Consider the following 14,879-nt stretch of genomic DNA (forward strand, 5'->3'; position numbering starts at 1 on the left):
TTATCCCCCCTATTGTAAGCCATCCCTACTGTCGGCTATGAGAAAAAAAAACTTTTTTTGTTCCATTAAGATTAACCTAATAAAGCACGGTTATGCAAAACCAATTTCATAATACGATTTGTTGTTTGAAAATTCATCTACTTTTTGATGTTCATTTCTGGTATGCTCAAGCCGGGCTGGTAAAACGTGAATTGGTGTATTTTTGCAGGTTGCTGCATTGGCCACCGCTGTACAAGAGGTTCCACAAATTTCATCACGATTGGGTCACCCCGATCAGTGTGAGCTCGTCGTACCAACACCCAGTTGACAATTTTGTGAGTCTTTACCTGTTTTATCTTAGCTATGAGTTGAATTGAAGTTGAATTGACAACCCTCTAGCAATGGGTTTAAACTTTGAATAAACATCATATTCGAACATTATCGACACTGTGAATAGCAAGTATAATATACGGACAGTGTGAATAGCAAGTATAATATACGGACACTGTAAATAGCGAGTAAATAACATACTGACAATGCCTTTGTCGGCGCCCTATATTTGTGTATATCTTTTTTAATACCTCTATAAAGTGTCTGACCTAAAAACTAGCATTGCTAGACCATTCTGCTGCAACTAATCAGGAGTTGAGGTCAACATTTGTTTTGCAAGGGTCAAGGCGGTTTCAAATATCACTCATTCAGTGAAGCATATATGTCTGCCTCAATTATTTCCGAATTCGTCTGCGTAACTCATCCAAAGACAATCTGTTTTGTTTGGTGTGCCCCGGTCTTTGAGTTACTGCTTAAGTAACACCTTATGTTAACGCAGGTTGCCAAGACCATGGCGTTTTTCGTGGGGCCAATCGTTTGCGGATCTCATTTAAGCGTCGCTTGGTATTGGATTTTCCATAACCAAGTACTCAGTCATTTCCACCACTCCGGCTACCACTTTCCCGGGCTATCCTCACCCCAATTCCACGATTACCACCATTTCAAGTGAGTTAGTACGGCAAATGTCCGTGGGAAGAACGCCAATTAAAGTCTCCCGGTTAACTCTTTTATTTCCGTGCAATTGCATCGCATCATATATTAAACGTTCTTGTAAAATGCAAAATAGGGTAATCAGGTATAGCACTATAATATAGGCTAAAGATAAATTGTATTGAACTCCCGACAAGCTTTCGCACAACCGTACTTTATCAGATCAAAGTAGAAATGAAAGGAATTAAATGCACCAAGCAGACAAATACGGCCATTTAAAAAAATTTGTAAAATGAAGTGTTCAATAATAATATTAATTAAATCTCAAATTTGGGTCACCGTTTAACAAACTTTGGTCGCCAACTGTACTACTTCCATGGTAGGATTTTTTAGCTAAGTTCTGACCAAAATGATCTTAATCATTTTACTATCTCCCCTATACTCTTTGCCTGAGAAACTTAGCAAAATTAACAGTTGTGTTGTAAAAAGGTATACACTTACTGAAAATCACACAGAATGCATGACACACAATCGAATCACTATAAGTTGGTCGGCCCTAAACGAGAAAAAAATACAAAATGTATACACTTAGGTCTGCTGAATTTTGACTACAGATTGTCATTCTCACGATATTCGAAAATAACAGGTTAAATTGCAAAATACTTCTCAAAGGATTAAAAACTTCCGTCTTGTAGTTTAATTTTTTTATTTTTTTGGCAAATACAGTCTATTGTGTGATTTACTGGATTAAACTCACACTGGTTGGCTTCAAACATCTACATATATTCACTTTTAGCATACGAAGCTATGTGAACAGGATTCCGCAAGACAGCAGGTTGAAATAATCATTATTCAAACTTAATAATACTAGCATAATAATACCATTGCTTGATATAGACTATACCTATAGTTGAGTTAAATAGACTTTAAATAACATGTGTTATTCGAGTTTAAATATTTGATGAGCTGTTACCATTCCTGCCGTTGGCACATTGAGTATTTCCTCATCGAAGTTTCACTCAAATATTTAATTTAAATCAATGTCATTTTTTGCAGGTTTAACGAGTGTTATGGCTCGACTGGTTTGCTTGACAGCTTTTATAAAACAGACGTGAGTTGGCAAAAATCTATCCAACGCCGCAGGAATAAATGCTTCTACAGCTTCTCTTCGATACGAGAACTTATTCCAGACGAAAAACGACAAGATTGATTTATGACTGCTCGTCGTATTATATTGTATACAATTTACGCATTGTCTGACTCTAAAATGTATATATAAGCTATTTCCAGGGACGCCGGAGAGGGGGGGCGCGGGGGGGGGTGGCAAGCGCCCCTCCTGCCCTTTGCTAAGGGGGACAAGGGGGACAAAAGTGCCCTTTTCATGAAAAATGATATATTGCTTTCACAACGTTAAATATTATGCGACGGAAATCATAAAGCAGTGTTGTACACGCATTTTTTTATAAGAAACTTGGCTAAAGCTGAGTACTAAAAGTTTCTTAAATTTTCTATTGTTTAGAAAAAAGAGAACAATAAAACAAAAGAAGGAGTAGGGCTTGAGCTACGGAAAAATGCAAAAAAATTCGTAAAATGACATGGTTGACATTTGTTAAAACATTTTTGGCACCATTTTAAGCCAATCTAGAGGGCGCGGCCGCAAAAATTTTTCCCCGGACCCCCCAATATTTCGGCTCGCTACGCTCGCCTGCGGTCTATGTTGCCCTTACCACAAAATTCGCCCCCCTTGCCCTGAAATCGCTCCGGCGTCCCTGGCTATTTCGCTTAATTTAAACTATTTAAACGGTTTGTCGGAATTTGTACAAGAGTTCCATAACATGTGACATATGATGGGTTGTTGTCAAATAGTTTCGAAATGCGAATATAAAATGATATCTCAAAACTCAAAACGTAAAAACTTTAATTTAAACCATTTGGCCTAAACTCTAGACAAAATCACTTCACTCGGTAGATAATTGCTCGTCCAGTATATTGACAAATCTCAATATACACTCACGATATAACGAAGCGGTGATCCAGGCCGCTATAGTCTGATAAGACTTGTCAAACTAGAATGCATTGCGAAACGCGGAAAGCAATCGACTCAGCACTTGGTCACACGTCAGTGGACAACGGTCACGTGATAGTGACGTCAAATCAGGCAAAATCGAGTATTTTTACAGGTTAAATGCTACAACCAGTAAATTAACGTGGATGACTAGCAAACATTTACTGATTTGCCGAACCTTTTAATAAAAACAACTTAAAACGGAAAAAGCGTCACTTTTAGGCCTATATACAAAGACCAATGTATGAAGTAAAAAAAACATAAAAAGTTACCATATATATATATCATATGGAAATTTTTTGAAGGTCACTTGTTTATCTTCATTAAATTTACTCCTTTTTATTTATGGTTTGACCAGTTAAAAAAAAATAAACTGAAAAATAAGTTGTTCCGAATTCAATTGGAATTAGAAATTTAAAACTAAAGTTTTTCAGTTTTTGTAAATTAGTTTATTAAATTAGAATTTCGGAAATCGCGAAAACAATAAAATCAAGTCAATCTGATCTCTATTTATCTTTAATCAATTCACAATGATAAAAAGCTGATTTTTATACTAAGACTGTGGCTGTAACGCGCAAAGGTTTGCACGCCAAGATTGGCTCTTTTAGGCTGTATAATTCACATGCATGCCTAAAACCGAATTAAGTAAAATTTTAAAAATGGATTTTGTATGAAAGTAGTATTCTCGATAAGACCGGAAAATAGATCGAAACTAAATGAAAAAACAAAAAATCCTAAAACTATGGGTCAGCCTTTGCAGAAAAAAGTTCTAAATTCGTTTTTTGAATTTGAAAAACTAGAATTATTGCTATAGTTTTCCAAGTCTGTTCCAAGCCGGCTGTTTTCGGACGAAGTGTACGATACGATAATTTTTGTACTTTTTGTGTAATAATATCTAAACTCCAAAGCAAAAATGAACTTCGAGCTGAACCTCACGCGAAATAAGGTCTGTATGCTTAACTCTGCCGGCTCGCATATACCGTATTTGAGTCGGTAGGTGTTTCCGGAGTTAGACTTGGGACTTAATTAAGTAAGACCACGTGGACTACCAGAGTCCCGAGTCTAACGTGTGTATGCGAAGCACCTAATTTCACAACTGATAAAGCCGTGAACTGTTATTTGTAAATGTGGCATAGCATATTGTGCAATATTTTTCAGCCATATATTGTGAGTGGGTGAGTTATATGACACTACTATGAGTGGATTGCTGAATATCCACCCTAATTTAAAAACCTAAATGGGTGAAATACAGCAGTTTGACTCAGGACTCGCGGGCCGGACTCGTTTTAACCCACTTGGCAGCCCTTGCAAACTGCCTTGAAAGTTGTATAGCCACCTAAAATAGGTGATTTTCGTCAGTGCTGAACTTAAATTGTTCCATCGTTTACTGATGTGAATAGAAAGCTCTGCTTTGCTTTGCTCAAAGCATATATGTAGAAATATTATGAACAGTATTTTACTTTAATGATACTATATTAAATAGCCTACATTATTATCGCTTCAATTCGGAGACTATGCTTACTGTATGTTATTCGTAAACACAAGGCTGCTTAACACAATAGTGTTTCTAACTTAAAAAAAAAACTGTAGTCTCACGTTAAATTACCTATTTTATTAAAGCACAGAAACTCAAAGTTAGTGCAAGTTCTTAATAATATTAGGTTATTTTTAGCATATGTATTTTTGGTATGCTTTCTTTCTGTTTACTGGGTAGCCTTTTTAGGTTTATTAAATGACATTACATTTTGTTTAATTTAGTTTGTGCCATGTGTTTTTCTAACTATAAATTGTTACCGGTACACATTAAGGCTTTAGATAATTTTCTTTCCCTTTCGGCTTTTGCTTATTGAACATAAGCTACAGTATTTGCGACTATCTAGTTAATGTGTGCCACAAACGCTTGTAAGCAATTTAAGAGAAATATTATTGAACCTAGATTTCCGGTTTAACCTAGATTTCCTCAAGATTGTATTTACTTCGCTCAACGGGTACACAACAACTTTTTCAGAGGTAGGTATACTGCCTACTGTAGGTGCACCACAAGGTTTCTAGGTGCACCACAAGGTTTTTAATTTTTGTCCAAACTAACAAGGTAAAAAGTTCGTAGTTGCCATTTCTAAACAGTAAACATCTAGAATTACAAGAAGCTATATCTAGAAAGCTCTACATTTTTCGTACATCAATTAAGAAAATAATTTAGATTCTTGAAAGTTGTTTTAAATAATTTTAATAATCCATAGGTACAAAAATCATAGGCTAATGTTAAACAGTTCCATAAAAGCCTTGCTTGATGTCAAAGCCTAAGATTTTCTGTTTCCTAAAACATTTTACTAAACATGACCAGTTATTGAAAATTTAAACTCAGAAAATTAAAATATATATCCCCGATAATGAATCTGTCATCAATTTGAATTCTACAATAATTTGTTTTAATCTAAAAAAATAATCTATGCTCTATAAATTTAATAATCCTACATCTAAACTTATGCCAACTATTAGAAAGTTATATTAGCCTATTTTATTTGATGTTGCAAAAGTGGCATTGGTTATCAACTGGTATTTATGACGTAACAAACGCCGTAAAGTTTAAACATGTCTTGTTGAAATTACAAATCAATGTAGCTTATTGATTTTTGTATCCAGAAAAATGAAATATCAACCTGGAGGCATTCAGCCGCTGTTTAGAGTTGACATTACGCAATTTGGCTATATTCAGAGCGAAAAGTTAAATTTTATCAACGATCTTTTGTTGGGCCAGATAGCTAAAGATAAGCTGCTAGGCTTGCTGACCAAAGTTAGGCCGTCGATTCCGGGAAAATACAGTTACCGCAAAGGCTACCTGCATAACATGGATTACAACAATAAAGTAATGCTAAAAGGCGTATTTGTCGGCACACTGAACGATGGGAGACGGCATGACGGACAGCTAGAGGAAGGCGTGTTTATAGTGCCGGTAAAAAGTGACATGATAGCAGGTAACGCTGCAATCGAAGACCAATCTAAAACTGCCCTGGACGCCTGCTTCTCTGAGTTAAATATTGGCAAAAATGGCAGACCAGCAATTTTGCAATGCACCAGTCGTGGATCTATGCTTTCGCTGGAAGCAACCGGGACACGCCGTTCGAAATCGAAATCCCGCTCGGAACGCCGTCTTACCACCAGCATAGAACCCGGGACGGTCAAGCGGCTGCAACAAAAATTCTCCTGTTCGGATTTGTTATCTGAAACGCCCAGCGTGGTCATTGGGAAATCGGTGAAGCGAGCATCGGCTTTTAGTAAAACAGACAACTGCAACAGTGCCAGCCAGGTTAGCGTGACAACTGCCGAAACCAGCAAACCGACACCACTTCCACGGAAGTCGTTGCGAAGTGCTGGCAAACCACACCTGAAATTTAATGACAGTGACCACCGAAAAACGTTGGTGCCGACCGGCATTTTGCTGCCATCCGGATTGCATAACGGTGACTCCGACTCGGATACTTCGGACGGAATGTCTTTCAGATTTAACCCAATTATACCACAGCTTCAAGACGACTATGTAGGTCAAAACAGTGCAAACAAATCGACTCAAACCGATGACAGCACGTCGTCTGCGAATTCTGCAAAGGTCGATTTTTCCTCCCGAAATTTGCCGTCAGCTACTGAAAGGTATCCGCGAAAGTCTTCGGTGGCAAAGGGTGCATTGGGTCCACAATCAAGTGTAGTAATAGGCAGAGATGCTAGTTCGCCAAGTGTTCTCATTGGTCGACGACCGTTCGTCCCAACCACGAGTCGCTATTATACCTCGAGCAATTCTGATTTTGATTTTCCGCAAGATGTCGCCAATGATAACTCGCGTTTAAAGATTGGCAGGTCACGCATAAAAAGCAAAGCCAAAATGATGAAGAAAGAAGTTGAGAAAAAGTAAGGACATTACTTTTAAAAAGGTTTAAAAAATACAATTAATGGTAAGAAAGTTAGTATTACTTTACGTCACTAAGTTAAACTCATATATAAAAGATCGCTTACGCAAAGCTGTAAAGAAAAGGCAACCGAACAATATTTTAAGGACTTTTTCAGGTTTAGGCTCTGAAACAAACCTATATCAACCACATAATTACCTAATGAGTTTCGTGTTCGAGAGTTCCTGTGAGTATCCCCATGCAAATTTTGTTCTGGGTTTTCATCATTTAGCGTAATAACACTCTATATTCACTATATTATAAGTAGGGCGATTCTTTTTTGACCTTAAAATTAAGAATTTTTGCCTTGAAAAATTAAAATTTTGACAAATTTTGACCTAAAAATAATTTATTTTGACAAAATTTCGACCTGTTCGAAACACATTGATGTAAATAACCTAGGCGTCGTTATTCGCACGTTTTTTATACAGTATATTGCTCTAATAAAGATATAATACGGTTAAAATGACTTTGAATATAAATCAAAACTAAATTTCTAGATTAAATTGAACGATAAGTTAAAAAAAATTGAATGACCAATTTCAAAAAGGTGACTATAGTTTTTAGTTAATTGTGTAAACGATTGAAGTGCATTTTCATTCGATTTTAACTTGGAAATTTTTGACTTAAGGTGTAAATTTTGACAAATTTTTTATTTTTGACAAGTCAAAAAATAATCGTCCTAATTATAGGTAATCTGAGCTTGGTGATACCATTTTCAAACTTCATTTAGGCTTCATGCTTAGGGCAACGCGGTTTGTTTCATTGCCCAGGATAAGGCTATCTTACCACAAACACAGCTGATATTACCATCAGTAAATTCGTTTGCGTTAATGTTTCAGTGACCCAAAGACTGAAATCATACGACCCTTGTCGGTCAACGACGTCCAGTCACCTGGTCCTCGTTGCGTAGAGAAAATAAACTACCCCTTCAGCGGCAACGTCCAGTCACCTGGTCCTCGGTGCGTGGAGAAAATAAACTACCCCTTCAGCGGCAACGTCCAGTCACCTGGTCCTCGGTGCGTGGAGAAAATAAACTACCCCTTCAGCGGCAACTCCAGCTCCGAGGACAATCGTCGGTCCTCTGGCATTCCTGGCCTCACAGAAAGCCGACAGAAGGCAAAAGAAATTCGAAAGAAATCCGCAGGTGTGCTGTTAATAGGAACACACGATAAGACCTAAAAAGCAACAATACCTAAAGCAGAAAAATCTATAAAATCGTAGTATTAAGACCAACGACAAAATAAAGCCAAAAACGCAGTAATAACCACGTCAGAATAAAAACTTAATCATCTAAATAAGACCTAAATTTGCCTGAAAACGCCCAAAATTCATCGGAATAAGACCTAAATGGCCAAAATAACGCCTGGATCCGTAGGTAGAGTGTATGGGGCCGGAACCGTTTGGGCGCCGCAGTTTTGGCACCAGATTTTGGTCCTGTTTGTGGTTATTTTGGGTAATGAGTAAGGTTAGAAAAAACGGGTTAGGGTTGAAATTATTAGGAGTTGGCGTGATACTTAGGAGTGGGATTTGGGTTAGGTAAAGTGTTGTTTAGGCTGGATTCTGACCATTCATTTAGCTCTTATTCCAACTGGTTTAGGACTTATTCCGATTTAGACGGTATTACAACCTTTAGCCATTATAGTCATATTTTTGTCTTTTTCCGAAATGTGTTTTATTCCGACGTTGATGTTGTTCATATTTTGATCTTATGGCTGGATACTTATCAATCACGGATGTCCGATAATATCTGAACAGTGTCTGTAGTTGTCCTATACTATGCTGCTCAGGACCATTCCGATAGTAAACCGATATAGAAAAGTCAGGCGCGACTTGCTATCCAACCCAAAATTTTCTACCTTACAAAGTAGAAATTGCTACACCTTTCAACGCTCAAGCAAATTTGGAAATAAAAAAATAAAGAAAACAGCTTTATAGCATGGAAATAAAAAGCTTTATATGTACGTTTCAATATTAACTTATATATTTTGCTTTTTTGAGCATAGTAATGACGACATTTAATATCAGTTCGGATATTTCTTTTTTCAAACGAGTATCGGTATCGGAATGAAATGACTTGTTGGACAATGGACATCCTTTGCATCTACAATGGTTCTCTATTTCCATGTTGGTTTATCTTGTTTTAGTGAATGCGAAAATAAGCTGTAAAGAAATGTTAGTTTTACGTAACGTAATTACGCAATTATATCCTCTTTACGTAATTATATCATAAGAAGCACGAAGTATACCTGTTTTCGCACTAATTATATTCTGTTTCAAAATCAAACAGAAGAAAGCCAGCTAAATAATCCTGTTTGCTTGCGGTAACTAAAACGTGCGGTGATATTTGACTGAAACTAAAAAGTAAAAAAAAACTAGTCCTTAAAAATTGACGCCTTGTCCTTTTAAAACCTTTTTAAAATTTTCAAAGCACATTTGATAGGCTACCATTTTGTTACAACTCTAGATTACTTTTTGCAACCGATGAGCGACTTTCGCGCTCGCACGGATGACCCAGTCGTGACGAAAGACTTATCCACGTCAAGCTTCGAAGATTTGAAACAGGAGAACACTAGATGGCAGGCTTTGCGTCGTCGAAGGTCTTCCAAAACGGTGAGGTCGTCGTCCTCGGATGAGGACTTGAATTGCTCCTCGAATCCGAAGATCCAGGAGTACAACTCCAGAGTTCGGAGGTATTGCTTACAAGCCCGATTTGTTCTTTATCATAATTTTGTTCTTTCTTCATAATATTTTACGAAGTGATAAGCCCATTTTTATGCTCGTTTCCGACAATAGCATTGCGTATTTGTATATAGGTCACTTAAACCACACCTATACGAGCCTTTAGGTAAGCTAAGAAACCGGACTGTCTATCACATTATTCAAAGCTGTAAATACGTTGGATATACCAGCATCATGTAGCAAACAAGCGTGCCATGGCTATGTATCTTGTATAACGTACATTACTAGCAGCCAATCTGCCTTTTACAGTTAGGAAGAAAGTTCGAAAGTTGGCAGTCGGTAACAAGTTTTTTTTCCCGCAAAGGTCGTACGGGAGTCCTTAAAAATATCCACTTATGTTCGATACTTTGTATTCCGATATAATTATCACCCATTTGATGTTTAAACGGTGCGCCTGTCCGGTCCGATGCCTTAACAACGTCATGACATGAAAAAAAAACATTTATTTATTTATTTATTCAAAACATGATGTTTAAATATATGCTGCTTTGTCGTTGAGAAATTTAGTTACGTTTGATTGTTAAGCTACTTTTTTAATATTTATAAATTCGATTTTTAAGATCCATTATTAAATGTACGCACATTTTCTAGCGATTTTTGTAAATATCAAAACAATAATGTAAGTGTATTACGAAGCACCGTACCACAAGCAGGCCGGCGGAGTTAAAGTCGGACTCGGGACTCAGGTAAGACCTTGTACCCGAGTCCCGAGTCCGACATGAATTTTCAAACTGACATAAAATTGTAAAGGTGGAAATATTATATGGCGGAATATTTTCCAACCATGTATTGTAAGTGAATGAATTATACGACACCCCTATTGGTGGATTGCTGAATATCCACGTTATTTTAGTTACGTAAATTAGTGAAATACAGGCTGTAGAGTCCGGGCCGGACTCAGGACTCGACAAAATCGCACATTTGACCGGAGTCGGACTCGGGTTATTTCTAACCGACTCCGCAGCCCTGACCACAAGTCTTGCCATTTGCAGTGTTGTGACTCACGTTTTGTTTCAGGTGTAGTATGACTCTACCCAGCCAACCAATCAAAGGATTCAAAGAGAAAGTTGGCCTAAAATATAGAAATCTCACGAAAACGCCACAGCTAATGAATAACAGCAAAAGTACCATTTTCGGTAAGTGTGCTTCATTCGATGTTTGCAAATCGCGATTAATTGTTAGCAAAGAAAAAAATCAAATGACTTGCCTTTGTATTCAAAGACAGGTTCTTTTGTACACATTTCAAAGACAGGTTCTTTTGTACACATTTTAAAGACATGTTCTTTTGAACACTACTCATTGCACTTACACACTCGTACACAGTGCCATGTACCTTTAAACGAGTTTACGAACCTTCATTTCCATTAAATTGTTACAGTTGTCGATAACTTTAGTTTGGCAACATTAATTTAACATCCATCCTAACAAAATTTGAATACAGTTGTAGGCACATCGGCAAGATTATTAAAAAAAATTCTTTATACTAACGCTTGCCTAAAAAGATATGACAAAAAACACATATTTTTGGCGTATCGATGTCGTCGACCTTTTATCAATGAAGAAGCAATTGATTATTAGAGTAAAGACATATTATTTTTTGTCAGGCTATGCGTAAAATTATCCCCCCCTTCGCTCACTCACACACACAATCACAACAAAATGCTTCAAAGCGTGGTCTCAAACTCATAATTAAAACATTGACATGTAGATTAGAACAAAAATAAACGTCCAACCTTGTTTTTAGCGCCCGAGCCCCGGGGCGTCTACTCCGTGACGTCAACGGATCAGTGGAACCCTGTCGCGGTCCCGGAAGTCAAGCCAACGGTGTCGTCGGTCCAGGCAGCAAAACACTGTCCCCCTACGCTGGAAATGCACGAGTGGGACCTGGCAGAGTTTTTGCAACAACTCGAATGCTCCAAAGAGCCTTGACCGGCCAATGTTGCTTTGGATTCAAGGCGACGCGAGTTAAAACTTGGGGACTTCAAAAGAAAGGCCGGATTTCCACACGTTTTTTTGCGAATATGTTGAACGGTGGCAAGAGTTTAAGCGTTTCTTTCAGTACGCTCTCTCTTATTAAAATATGAAAAAATAAAGGTATACGGTCAGACGGTAGAGGTTCAAATGGCGTGCACTATTCAAATAAACTTTAAATATTTAAAGTTCTGAATCACTGCTTTCTTTACATATGTTTTAAATATATAGGTATTTTTTTCCGTACTTATTGTTTTGGGCAATTTTAATAGGTGTTTTTTTTCCATATATAGGCTATTGTTTTATGCCATGCATTTGAATGAATTTCGTGAGCTATAGGCTGAAATGGCTAAAGAAAATAAAGTGGGAAGTCTAACAATACGAGACGTAGCGCTCATTCAGAGAGGTTTCTCGAGTGAGGCGCAGCCTATGATGCTTAAAACTAGGCGGGGAACCAACATCGAAGCAAGACGCGATGGATGTAAAATTATTTTTTGACAGGGGCATATGAGAAAACAAAGTTTTTCTGACGGTCAGATCAAAGTAAGATCTGAAATATACATGTGATTAAGTGCGACTCGTTAACAAAAGTATGTAAAATGCTTGGTTTTGACAAGCTGGTGAGAGTAGGGAAAGTCAGGTTGCCCTATTCAAGTGTAATTTATTCATTAAAATATGCTAAAAAATCAGCATAAAAACGTGCAGCCGGACGGAAAATTGTTCTTGGCGTGTCGGACTTGGTCGTATGTTTCAAATAAAACCTACCGTTTTTTAGTAGGCCTACCGGCGCATCACTGAATACAAAACCAGCAGTAGCTCAATCAACGTTCAATTATTCGGACAGCCCTAAACGACCTTAATTGGCAAAATGAAAGGGCAGGAGCCCATGAAAACGTAAGCCAGCAGGCTCTTTGACCTTCGGTGCGACCGCAAGGACGCCTGTCGACAATTAGTGTCTGTACGGCGCACAGTTGGATTTTCTGCGTTGCAGCATTTCATTGCTTTGGGTAGCTGTCACTTAAAGCATCTCGTGGACGCCTATATCGTGTTTGTGCGTTCGCTGCGAAGTGTTTGTATGGATTAGGGCGCCGGATATGCACGTCAATGCTGTTTCGCTTTGAAACGTTTCGTCGAAAGAGAGTGAGCTCTGAACGAACCGAAATCGCATCTATATCGAGAACGTGTGCCCAGTCGTTCCAAGTGCAGGGCTAAGGCAGTTGGACCGTTTTCATACTCTATTAAAAAGATTATATAAATTGTATATTGTTTGTATCTAAATTCATATAAATTGTATATTGTTTGTATCTAAATTCATATAAATTGTATATTGTTTGTATCTAAATTCATATAAATTGTATATTGTTTGTATCTAAATTCATATAAATTGTATATTGTTTGTATCTAAATTCATATAAATTGTATATTGTTTGTATCTAAATTCATATAAATTTTATATTGTTTGTATCTAAATTCATATAAATTTTATATTATTTATACTTTGATTACGATCAGGTGGGTGTTTTTTTCCGGCAGATTGTTTTTTCAATACCTATTAAAACAAGGATACTGTTTTCGAAATTGCTCTATGTAAAATGTTTAATCTTTTGTTCATATTGAAACTGGAATGCACAAGCATAACATGAAGCTCAAACATTTCTAATAGCCTTCTGAGTTTTCGTGTACCAGTTTATTGTAGGTGTGCTTACAAATTATGTTACGTTATTGGACCCTTCGCTGCTCCGGCCGTATCGCGCGTGAATTTGTTTTTTGTTATAGCTTACTTGAGTATTTTAATTTAAGCGCTAACGGAAAAATAAACATTACTTACTTACTTACTATTGTTGTTAGTAAATTCAAACTTGTGTGTTTTTTAGGAAACTATAAATATTTGAAAAAAAACATTTTTAACTTAAAGAAAGCAAAGAAAGCAAATGTAAAAGAAGTGTAAAAGTATAGTGGCGTATTCTTCCCATTGACCAAAAAGTAGGTCGGGAATTCCTGAAGTGTCAGTAGTGTTCGAGCCCAGTCCTCAGGACAATCATTCTCCCAAAGCTAGACGGTGCCGCCACTTGGAGGTAGGGCTAGAATTGAACTGCGCATAGGCAGAAGATTAACATTTTACCTTTTTGTTTATGATGTAAGTAATATATATGTGTCAATGTTAGTAATAATTTTAGTATTTATAGTGGCCAAAAAATCCCCGGTTTTACCCGGGGAAAAAATGACAGGACACAAACCCCACAGTGATCCGGTTAAAGACCACAGTCAGTTGAAAAGCCTGGCAAATTAATTCATACAGCGTGAAAAGTGTTTGGCCTACAAATATATTTGTACATCGATCTTGATTTTCATTAAACAGTTTGTTATAGATTATGGACACTCACATTTGACAAACGTCTATAGGTGGCATGAGATATTGAGATAAGACATAGCCCGTTTCAATTGTAAAACGTTTTGTCAAAAGTGAAATGCGCTTGGCCTGATTTCGACCCCGAAAGCTTCAGTTACAGGGTTGTTTCAAGTTATATCCGTCCCATTGTATCTGCCTTGACAAACAGTGCACGGAAGTTGCAAATACAAAGGACCTTTTTAAATTACTAGCTAAAAGGATGTCGTTCCAATACGCCCATTTTATTAAAGCATCCCAGCTTCGCTCTTTAGTAAATTTGACGCACTAGGCGCACAATATTGTTAATAAGGCATATATGAAATTTGCACTTGATAACTTTCTGTTCGCGATTCTTAAAAAAGTCACATTTTCAATTTTTCTATGGCATCATTATAAGTGATAGAGATTACTAATGAAATAAACAACGGATTTAGGTGTCAATTGTATCGCTGTTTTCGTATGCACTACTTTTAAATATTTGAGTTATTTTGAGCGTAAAAAGGTCGTTAACACATTTTTTTAAGTCATTTCAATGCTTAAAGCTGAAGGGCGTTTTTCTTAGTAGCAGAAATCTGTATTTAAAACAATGTAAGCAATATATAATATACGCAAGTGTTCTTAACCCGTTTTACACGTCGAACCAAATAATAACATGAGTAAACAGTTAAGCTGTGGCGACCCAGTTTGCTTCACTTTGTAGGTACAAGGTAAACGAAACATGACATTATAAATTTAGATTTAATTAAAATGAGCCAAGTCTTCGCATTGTTTGCGCAATTTTCACAATTACTAAATCAATCTTTTTCAGAAT

This window comes from Ascidiella aspersa, chromosome 8 (genome assembly GCF_963924565.1).
Source record: "Ascidiella aspersa chromosome 8, kaAscAspe10.2, whole genome shotgun sequence".
Lineage (NCBI taxonomy): Eukaryota > Metazoa > Chordata > Ascidiacea > Phlebobranchia > Ascidiidae > Ascidiella > Ascidiella aspersa.